The following is a 9,255-nucleotide window of genomic DNA, read 5'->3' on the forward strand; positions in this document are numbered from 1 at the left end:
AAATTCCCTCTATCACAGGTTTTTTCAGAGTCTTTTTTTTTTTTTTTTTTTTTTTTTTACCATGAATCACTGTTGGATTTTATTAATTTTCTTTCCTCATCTTTTGGGATTACTTATGCCTTTTGTCCTCTCATCTATTAATATGGTTAAATTACATTAATTAGTTTTCTGATTTTAAACAAATCTCACTTGGTCACATACCTAAAACTTTCTATATGTCACTGGATTTGTTCATGGATTTTGTAACTATATTCATGAGAGATACTGGTGTATAGTCTTTTTGTGTTATCTCTGTTTGCCTTTGGTACCAGGGTAATACTGGCTTCACAGAATGAGTTGCTAAGTATTCCCTCCTCTCCTACTTTCTGAGCCTGTGAGGATTGGCAACATTTCCTCTTTAAATGTTAAGGAACTCATCAGTGATGCTGCTTGGGCTTTACTTTGGGTAAGGAATCTGGTTACTAGTTCAAACTCTTGTTATAAGTCTCTTTAATGATAATTTATTACAGTTTTTGCAAGAGTCAAACTTCTTTCCAGTAAGGAAATAAGGAATTTAACATAAAACATAGTTGTTAACCACTGGGCCCAGTGGCTCATGCCTATAATCCTAGCACTCAGGGAAGCTAAGGCAGGAGGATCCCTTGAGCTCAGGAATTCCAGACCAGCCTAAGCAAGAGCTTAAGACCTATCTTTACTAAAAACAGAAAAATTAGCTAGGACTTGTGGTGAGAGTCTGTAGTCCCAGCTACTAAAAAAGACTGAGGCAGGAGGATGGTGTGAGCCTAGGAGTTTGAGTTGCTGTGAGGTAGGCGGGGGCCACTGCACGCTAGCCTGGGGGAAAAGAGATATTGCCTCAAAAAAAAAAAAGGAAACCCTAAAAAAGCAAACAAACAAAACATAGTTGTTAATTAACCAAATCAAGCTTTGTATCTTGGATTCTGAAAAGTTATATTTTAATATATTAAACTCTAACTACACTATAATTCAGAAAAAGAACCCAGTAATCAGACTAATGTGAGTGGTTGGAATTATGATGTGGGCATGCATGCAGTGGTTCACTACTAAGAGAAGTAAACATGTGTGCTCTTAGTATTAAACCACTGCAGACACAGATGCTTATAGACTGAGCAAGTTCTTGCCTCTTACTGACGACCATGAAATCTGTGAACCACAAAGGTGACATGGTTGTTCAAAAAAACCTGAGGTCCATGATAAATGAATTGGGGCCGAATACAGATGTTCCTCAGCTTATGATGGGGTTACCTCCCAGCAAGCCATTATAAATTGAAAATATCTTTTTTTTGAGACAGAGCCTCAAGCTGTCCCCCTAGGTAGAGTGCTGTGGCATCACAGCTCACAGCAACCTCAACTCCTGGGCTCAAGCAATTCTCCTGCCTCAGCCTCCCAAGTAGCTGGGACCACAGGCGCCTGCCACAGCACCCACCTATTTTTTTGGTTGCAGCCGTCACTGCTGTTTAGCGGGCCTGGGCTGGATTCAAACCTGCTACCTGAGGTGTATGTGGCTGGCACCTTAGCCACTTGAGCCACAGGTGCTGAGCCAAATTGAAAATATCTTCAGGCCAAAATACATTTAATACTTTTTTTTTTTTTGAGACAGTCTCACTCTGTAGTCTAGCCCTTGGTAGAAGGCTATGACATCACAGCTCACAGCAACCTTAAACTCTTGAGGCTCAAAAGATCCTCTTGCCTCAGCCTCCCAAGTAGCTGGGACTATAGGTGCCTTTGCTCAGGCTGGTTTTGAACTCCTGAGCTTAGGCAATCCACTTGCCTTGGCCTCCTAGAGTGCTAGGATTATAGGTGTGAGCCTGTGCCTGGCCCTACATTTAAATATTTAATCTATTGAACATTATAGCTTAGCTAGCCTATCCCACCTTAAACATGCTCAATCAAATTAGCTTGTAGTTAGACAAAGTAATCTATCACAAAACCTATTTTATAATAAAGTGTTGAATAGTTCATGTAATTTACTGAATCCTATGTTGAAAAGTGAAAAACAGGCTTGGCACTCATAGCACAGTGGTTATGGCGCCAGCTACATGCACTGAGGGTAGCAGGTTCAAACCTGGCCCAGGCCAGCTAAACAACTGCAACAAAAAAATAGCTGGGCATTGTGGCGGGTGCCTGTAGTCCCAGCTACTTGGGAGGCTAAGGCAAGAGAATCGCTTAAGCCCAAGAGTTTGAGGTTGCTGTGAGCTGTGACACCATAGCACTCTACTGAGGGCGACATGGTGAGACTCTGTCTCAAAAAAACAAAAAAAAAAAGTGAAAAACAGAATAGTTCTATGGGAACTGGAAATACATGTATGTAACTTTTATACCAACACAAAGTTGAAAAATCATTAAGTGGAACTGTCTCTACTTTGTTTCTGTAACACTTGCTAGTTCAGAGAAACTCCAAGTGTACATGAGAAATGAATTGTGACAAGATACTACTGTTGTGTTCCTAAACTAGAGTAGTTGCTTCTTGCAATAAATAATAGATACCTTTCAGTTATAGAATGGTATCAACCCGGGTGGTGCCTGTGGCTCAGTGAGTAGGGCGCCTGCCCCATATAAAAGTCCTTCTTAATGCCCAAAGACAGACAAGGGTCACCTAGCCAGGGTTAGAGGCAGAACAAACAGCTTGTGAATGGACAAAATACAGCATAGTCTTTTACATCCATGGAGTCAACCAACTGAGGATTGAAAATATTCTAAATAAAAATACAACAAAAAATACAAATAAAAAGCACAGTATAATTATACAGCATTTACATTGTATTATGTATTATGAGTAATCTAGAGATTATTTAAAGGATGTGCATAGATTACATGCAAATACCACACCATTTTATATTAGAGACGTGATGGTATCCAAGGGAAACCTGGAACCAGAGGGACAAATTTAAAACCACATGCTGATAATCTGATCAACCAGAAAGACACATTACAGAATTCCAGGCTTGACAAGTTTAATCATTTCCACAGTTGCAAAGTCTTTTAAGAATAAGATTCTTATACTGACATAACACCATCTGGAGGTTTAAAATAGGAAGATTCAAGCCAAGGTCACTAGAAACATAAAAGCATTTTCTCCTCATTCCTGAGATACAAGCTTGCAAATACTAACAAATAAACTCCATGACTTTTAACTGTCTCTAAGACTTAAGACCTAAAATGGTACACTGCAACCTCTAAAATTATTTATAGGTGAGGAGAAGTGTTTCTTAAGTTGCAGTTTCTCGGACCCCAGTTTCAGTTTCTGAAGCCCAGGCATCTATACTTTCTTCTTTTTTTGTGTTTGAGACAGAGTCTCACTATGTCACCCTTGGTAGAGTGCCATGCATCACAAGTCACAGCAACCTCAATCTCTTGGGCATAAGTGATTCTCTTGCCTCAGCCTCCCCAAGTAGCTGGGACTACAGGCACCCACCACAATACCTGGCTATTTTTAATTGCAGTTGTCATTGTTGTTCAGCTGGCCCAGGCTGGGTTCGAACCTGCCAGTCTTGGTGTATGTGGCTGATGCCATAACCACTGTGCTACGGGTGCAGAGCCCAGGCATCTGCACTTTCAACACCCCTCACCAGAGGATGTGGCCAGCTCTCACTGGCCTGAGATGGGTTAGCAGGATAAAATTAAACTCAATTTTGCTTGAGGATACCTCTATACACAGCCCTTAGGTAATAAACTGCAACCTACTTACTATGTAAACTGAAAGCATAATTTAGGAGTATACTCATGTTCCTTGAAACATTTTTTGTCAACAGCAGATCTCACATATGATGGTGGTCCCATAATATAATACCTTATTTTTACTGTATCTTATCTATGGTTAGATATACAAATACTTATCACTGTATTACAATTCAGTACAGTAACATGCTGTACAGGTTTGTAGCCTAGGAGCAACAGGATACACCAGCCTAGGTGTGTGATAGGCTCTACCATGTAAGTCTGTATAAATACTCTCTACGATGGTCGTATGACGTAAGTGCCTATCAAAGAAATGGCCTAATCATACCCTTCTCAGAACGTATCCCTGTCAAGGGAAGCATGACTATATATTTTCGTAACAAATAGAGTCTCAAGATAACTGTCAGCACTTTGGTCAATCACAGGAGGGTCCAACTGTTCAAACTATGTTCAAATGAAGCAAACGTTGAGCTGTCTCTGTACCTCATTTTCGTTTTCTGTCCATAATACTGTCTGACCACGCAGCAGACTGATGTTCTTTGAACCTGGCTCGGAGGGTGCCCAGTTCTAGAATCATGAATAAAAGCCAATTAAGATCTTCAAACTAAATTTCTTATAATTTTGTTTTTAAAATAATTTCTCATTCTTACTAATCATTCAAAGACCATCCATCTCTGACGAGCAACAACATGTACAATAAAGTTCTAACTATTGGGTCTTTAATTCCTTTCTGTCCCACTGGAGTAAATAATTTAATGGTGAGTAAGAAGTGCAATGCTATATACACTGATGGGAAAAATCACACAAAACAGCACCTTTTAAGGATCTAAAGTAGCAAATGAATTTTCTGGAAGGGCTTATTTGGGCTTATGACCTTTAAAAAAAAATGGTTAACTGGTGATAGGGCAAGGGAAATAAAGGTCTGAGAAAATGGGGGATATCCTTTATAAGAGAAGATGGTCATGCCAGACAAAAATAATTAAGTTACATAGTACCTAATTAGTCGCTGACACTGATAGCCAACCTATGGTTGGCCAACATCTCTTTGCTAAGAGGTGGTGATAAGGCAGAAGCAGGCAATTAGACCTTGATTGGCCTTCCCTGCCCCCATTCATTCTGTTAAAAAAAATTCCCAAGTTAAACAATAAAATGGGCCAACCCCCAAGGCTGCAAATCCACTCTGCTCATTTAGGATTCAAATTTGGCCCTTCAGTCTGTAAACCTGTGATGTCCTTTTCTTCATGGTTCTCCTGACATCCATGGCAGGAACACAAGTGCAGACAGGAGCTCCCATCTTCTCATTTCCTACTGGCTGAGCACTTTTCCTCCTTCTAGAAAGTAGTCTGAGGAATGGCTGGCAGCAAGAGCCTCTAGGGAAGATGGATATCCTGATTTCCTAAGGTGAGTGTCTTCTCCGCATCCAGCTGTCAGAACACAGTTGATCAAGAGCTGTATTTCTTCACCAGGGACTACAATCCTCACTGGTCAGCAGGCCTGGACTGCTCCTTGGGAGTTTATGGAGGCCTCTAGAGGTGATGACACCAACATCCAGGGGGCCTGCAACACCAATCATGACATTAAGGGAAATGCTATGCTTAACAAGTCCATAGTTAGGCAGAGAACCCCACTGGAGGAGACCTGGGGGCCTTTCCAACCTGCAAAGCTGGAGGCGTCTCCTAACTCCAACGTAGTTTTCAGCTTTCAGGACCTCACAGCCAGATAAAGAGACAGAAGTGAAGAATGACTATGCTAACTTGAGATGATTTTGTTCAAAGTACCTTAGGTACTATACCAATTAACTCCTTTTTTAAATAATATACTATCACACTTCCTTTTTTGGCAAATTTTTTTCTCAAGCTTACTCAAACCGAGAACATTTTCAAAATACCATTCTAGGTAGTACTTCCTAAACAAGTCTGAAAAAATTCATCATGATACAGGATTCTTAAAATCTTTCCATTAGAGATTATATTAACATCAGTCAGTAAGAATCCTTAATAAAGTTATGGCAACGTTAACCTTAATTTATAGATATTATGATTTTCTTTTTTTGAGACAGAGCCTCAAGCTGTTGTCCTGGATAGTGCTGTGGCATCACAGCTCACAGCAACCTCCAACTCCTGGGCTCAAGTGAGTCTCCTGCCTCTGCCTCCCAAGTAGCTGGGACTACAAACACCCGCCACAACGCCTGACTATTTTTTGGTTGCAGCCATCATTGTTGTTTGATGAGCCCAGGCTGGATTCGAACCTGCCAACTCAGGTGTATGTGGCTGGTGCCTTAGCCGCTTGAGCCACAGGTGCTGAGCCAGATATTATGATTTTCACGAAGTTCTAAGGCATTTGATAATATGATTAGTTATAAAAGGAACTTTTTTTTTCTTTGAGACAGAGTCTCAAGCTGTCGCCCCGTGTACAGTGTTGTGGCGTCACAGCTCACAGCAACCTCAAACCCTTGGGCATAAGCGATTCTCTTGCCTCAGCCTCCTTAGTAGCTGGGGCCACAGGCGCCTGCCACAACGCCCAGCTATTTTTTCACTGCAGTTGTCATTGTTGTTTAGCAGGCCTGGGCTGGGCTCAAATCTGCCCCCTTTGGCATATGTGGCCGGCACCCTACTCACTGAGCTACAGGCGCTGAGCCAGGAACTTCTTTTTCTTTGAAAAATTTACAATTAGCCTCAGAATAAACTGATTATTAAGGCTTCTCAGATCAACTCTGGGAAAATTTCTAATCTATTCTCAGTTAAGTGCTGAATTACCATATTAACACCCATACCAGAAATATAAAGGTGGTATTTTTTCCAAGGGAGACAGATCAGAACACAAGACTCTGCGAGTGATTCACTTCCCTTTGAAACAGTGTTCAGCTAAGAAACACATCAGCACCTCATTCTCCTGCTCTGGTTCAATACTATACCTGGTGCTATTGTTCAAGGATAGGAAATCATGTGAAGTGATTTTAGAGAATTTTAAATTATAAAGACATAGAAACTAGTAAAGTTTTTGGATTTTTCTGGTAGTAATGGGAAGTAACTTGAAACTTTACCTTTCAATTCGTGATAAAACCATAGAAGTGTGTGCATATAAAAACTAACAAGTGTAAGAGATATAATGTCCATCCAGTCAAGGTCTTGATCACAGTCAAACTTATCTTGCTGAACACTGAAAGCACAACTGTGTTATTCCTGGACAGAAAGCCCTGTCTCTGCATTAAGATGGTGCAGAAATAGCCTTGGTGGATTCCAAAGTATTAACATTTTGTCCATTAATGACTAGCGGGAGAATTATTTATGATTGTAAAGTTGAGAACATGCTAAAATTTGTATTTTGCTTGTTAATTTTCTCTTTCTAAAATAAGCTGTACATCATACTACTCTCTAGTTTAACAAAGAATTTAAATGCCTAAATGGCATTTAGACTGAGCTCCTCAATGAAGCATCAGAGAAGAACACACAAAAAACGCCTTCTTCAGCTTATGTTTCTAGTCCAAAGTCCCAGCGTCAACGTTGACTTTAAGACACCAACAAGGAAAGTACCTTAGCTGAACTAAGTAGGCGATGGAAAGCCTGGGACACAGTAATACATAGAATAGATGCTAATGATTTATAGACAAAAGCTTGTTAGTGATCCAAATTATCTTGGTAGTTTTATAGGCAATATGGACTGTCACTGATTCTGATAAACTCTGCAAGTATAATCTTTCTAAAGTACTTTAAAAAAAACAGAAAATTATAGTATTCTGAATAAAGAAATTAAAAGTTCAGAAATTTTAAGAAAATAACGCAGTTCTTTCTCAGAAAAGAAACTGAGGCGCAGACATGTTTTAAAATAGAGAAAAGGGCAACCCACTTACGACACCCTCTGCTGATAGAAGGATTATCCTTCTCAATAAAACCATTAACTTTTGCTTAAAAAATAAAAATAAGAGAACAAAACCCAGACTCTAAAATCCCTGCCCAAGCAAGTATTCAATATACTCAATTCTACTAAGAAACCCGCAGATGAACAAACACATGCCCACACAAGAGAAAAACACAAACTCAAGTTGGGGAAAAGAGAGAGAAGGGGGAGGAAAGAGGGAAGGAGGGAGGAGTGTTCCTATGCTCTCATCTCACAGGCACAATGTAAGGGTATACAGCACACCTCCTGGGGAAGGGGCACAAGTACAACTTGCACTTTACCTAACAAATGCAAACAATGTAAACTAAGCGTCTGTACTCTCCTGTTAATCTGAAAAGAAAACAAATAAAAAACCAATAAAGATCACCCATAGCACAGGCCACATACACTGAAGCTGGCAGGCTCCGACCTGGCCCGGACCAGCTAAACAATGACAACTGCAACAGAAAAAATAGCTGGGCATTGTGGCAGGCGCCTGTAGTCCCAGGTACTTGGGAGGCTGAGGCAACAGAATCGCTTAAGCCTACTAGTCTGAGGTTGCTGTGAGCTATCATGCAACAGCACTCTACCGAGGGCAACAGCTTGAGACTTTGACTCAAAAAAAAAAAAAGAAGAAAAAGAAAATAATACACTTAACTGGGGGGAAAAAAGGAATCTTCACCATGACAGTTTAAATGAGGAACACTTTTGAGACAAAATAGTCATTTATATCTACTCTGTTCCACATAAAATTTTAGGTGGCTAATTAATTTGTATACACCCATGTTTAAAAATATAATAGAAGAAAATGTAGTTTTGCCACTATCAAAGCAGCATTAAAGCTGAATAAGGGTCCAACTGACTTGTGTGCAAGTTGTAATAACTACTTGAAAGGTATGTACACTTGAAAGTATACTTAAATAAGTTTTCTTCAACTTTCACTCCCAGTTATGTTTTCTAGATTACAGGTCTAGAATGTCCACTAAATTGCTAACCCTTTAGGAAGGCAGCCTACTGTCTTCACTTTCTCTGAAGGAACAAAACACTCACTCTTCTTGCCATGCTACCGCGGCCATCCATGTCCTCTACCACTATTACAAAGCTCTACGTGGAAGAACATGGGGTGGTGTTACACTGACCCACACCACAGCCTTTTTTTTTTAATTATTTTTTTTTTTTACTGAGACAGAGTCTCATTTTGTAGCCCTTGGCAGAGTGCTATGGCATCATAACTCACAGCAACCTCAAACTCTTGGGCTCAAGCTACCTTCTTGCTTCAGTTTTTCATTTTTAGTAGAGATGAGGTCTCACTCTTGCTCAGGCTAGTCTCAAACTCTTGAGCTCAAATGATCCCTCCCCCTCAGACTCCCAGTGTTAAGGTTATGGCATGAGCCACTATGACCGGCCTTCCCACCAATCTTCAGAAATAGCTCTATCAAAACTATTTCCTTCTTTTATTTTTGTTTTCTTTTTGCACTTTTTGGCCAGGGCCGGGTTTGAACCTGCCACCTCTGGCATATGGGGCTGGAGCCCTACTCCTTGAGCCACAGGCGCTGCCCCCTTTTTCCTTTTTTTAAAAGACAGAATCTTGGGTGGCACCTGTGGCTCAAAGGAGTAGGGCGCCAGCCCCATATGCCAGAGATGGTGGGTTTAAACCCAGCCCTGGCCAAAAACTGCAAAAAA

Source organism: Otolemur garnettii, unplaced genomic scaffold (genome assembly GCF_000181295.1).
Source record: "Otolemur garnettii isolate 467f Iridium unplaced genomic scaffold, OtoGar3 scaffold00088, whole genome shotgun sequence".
NCBI lineage: Eukaryota > Metazoa > Chordata > Mammalia > Primates > Galagidae > Otolemur > Otolemur garnettii.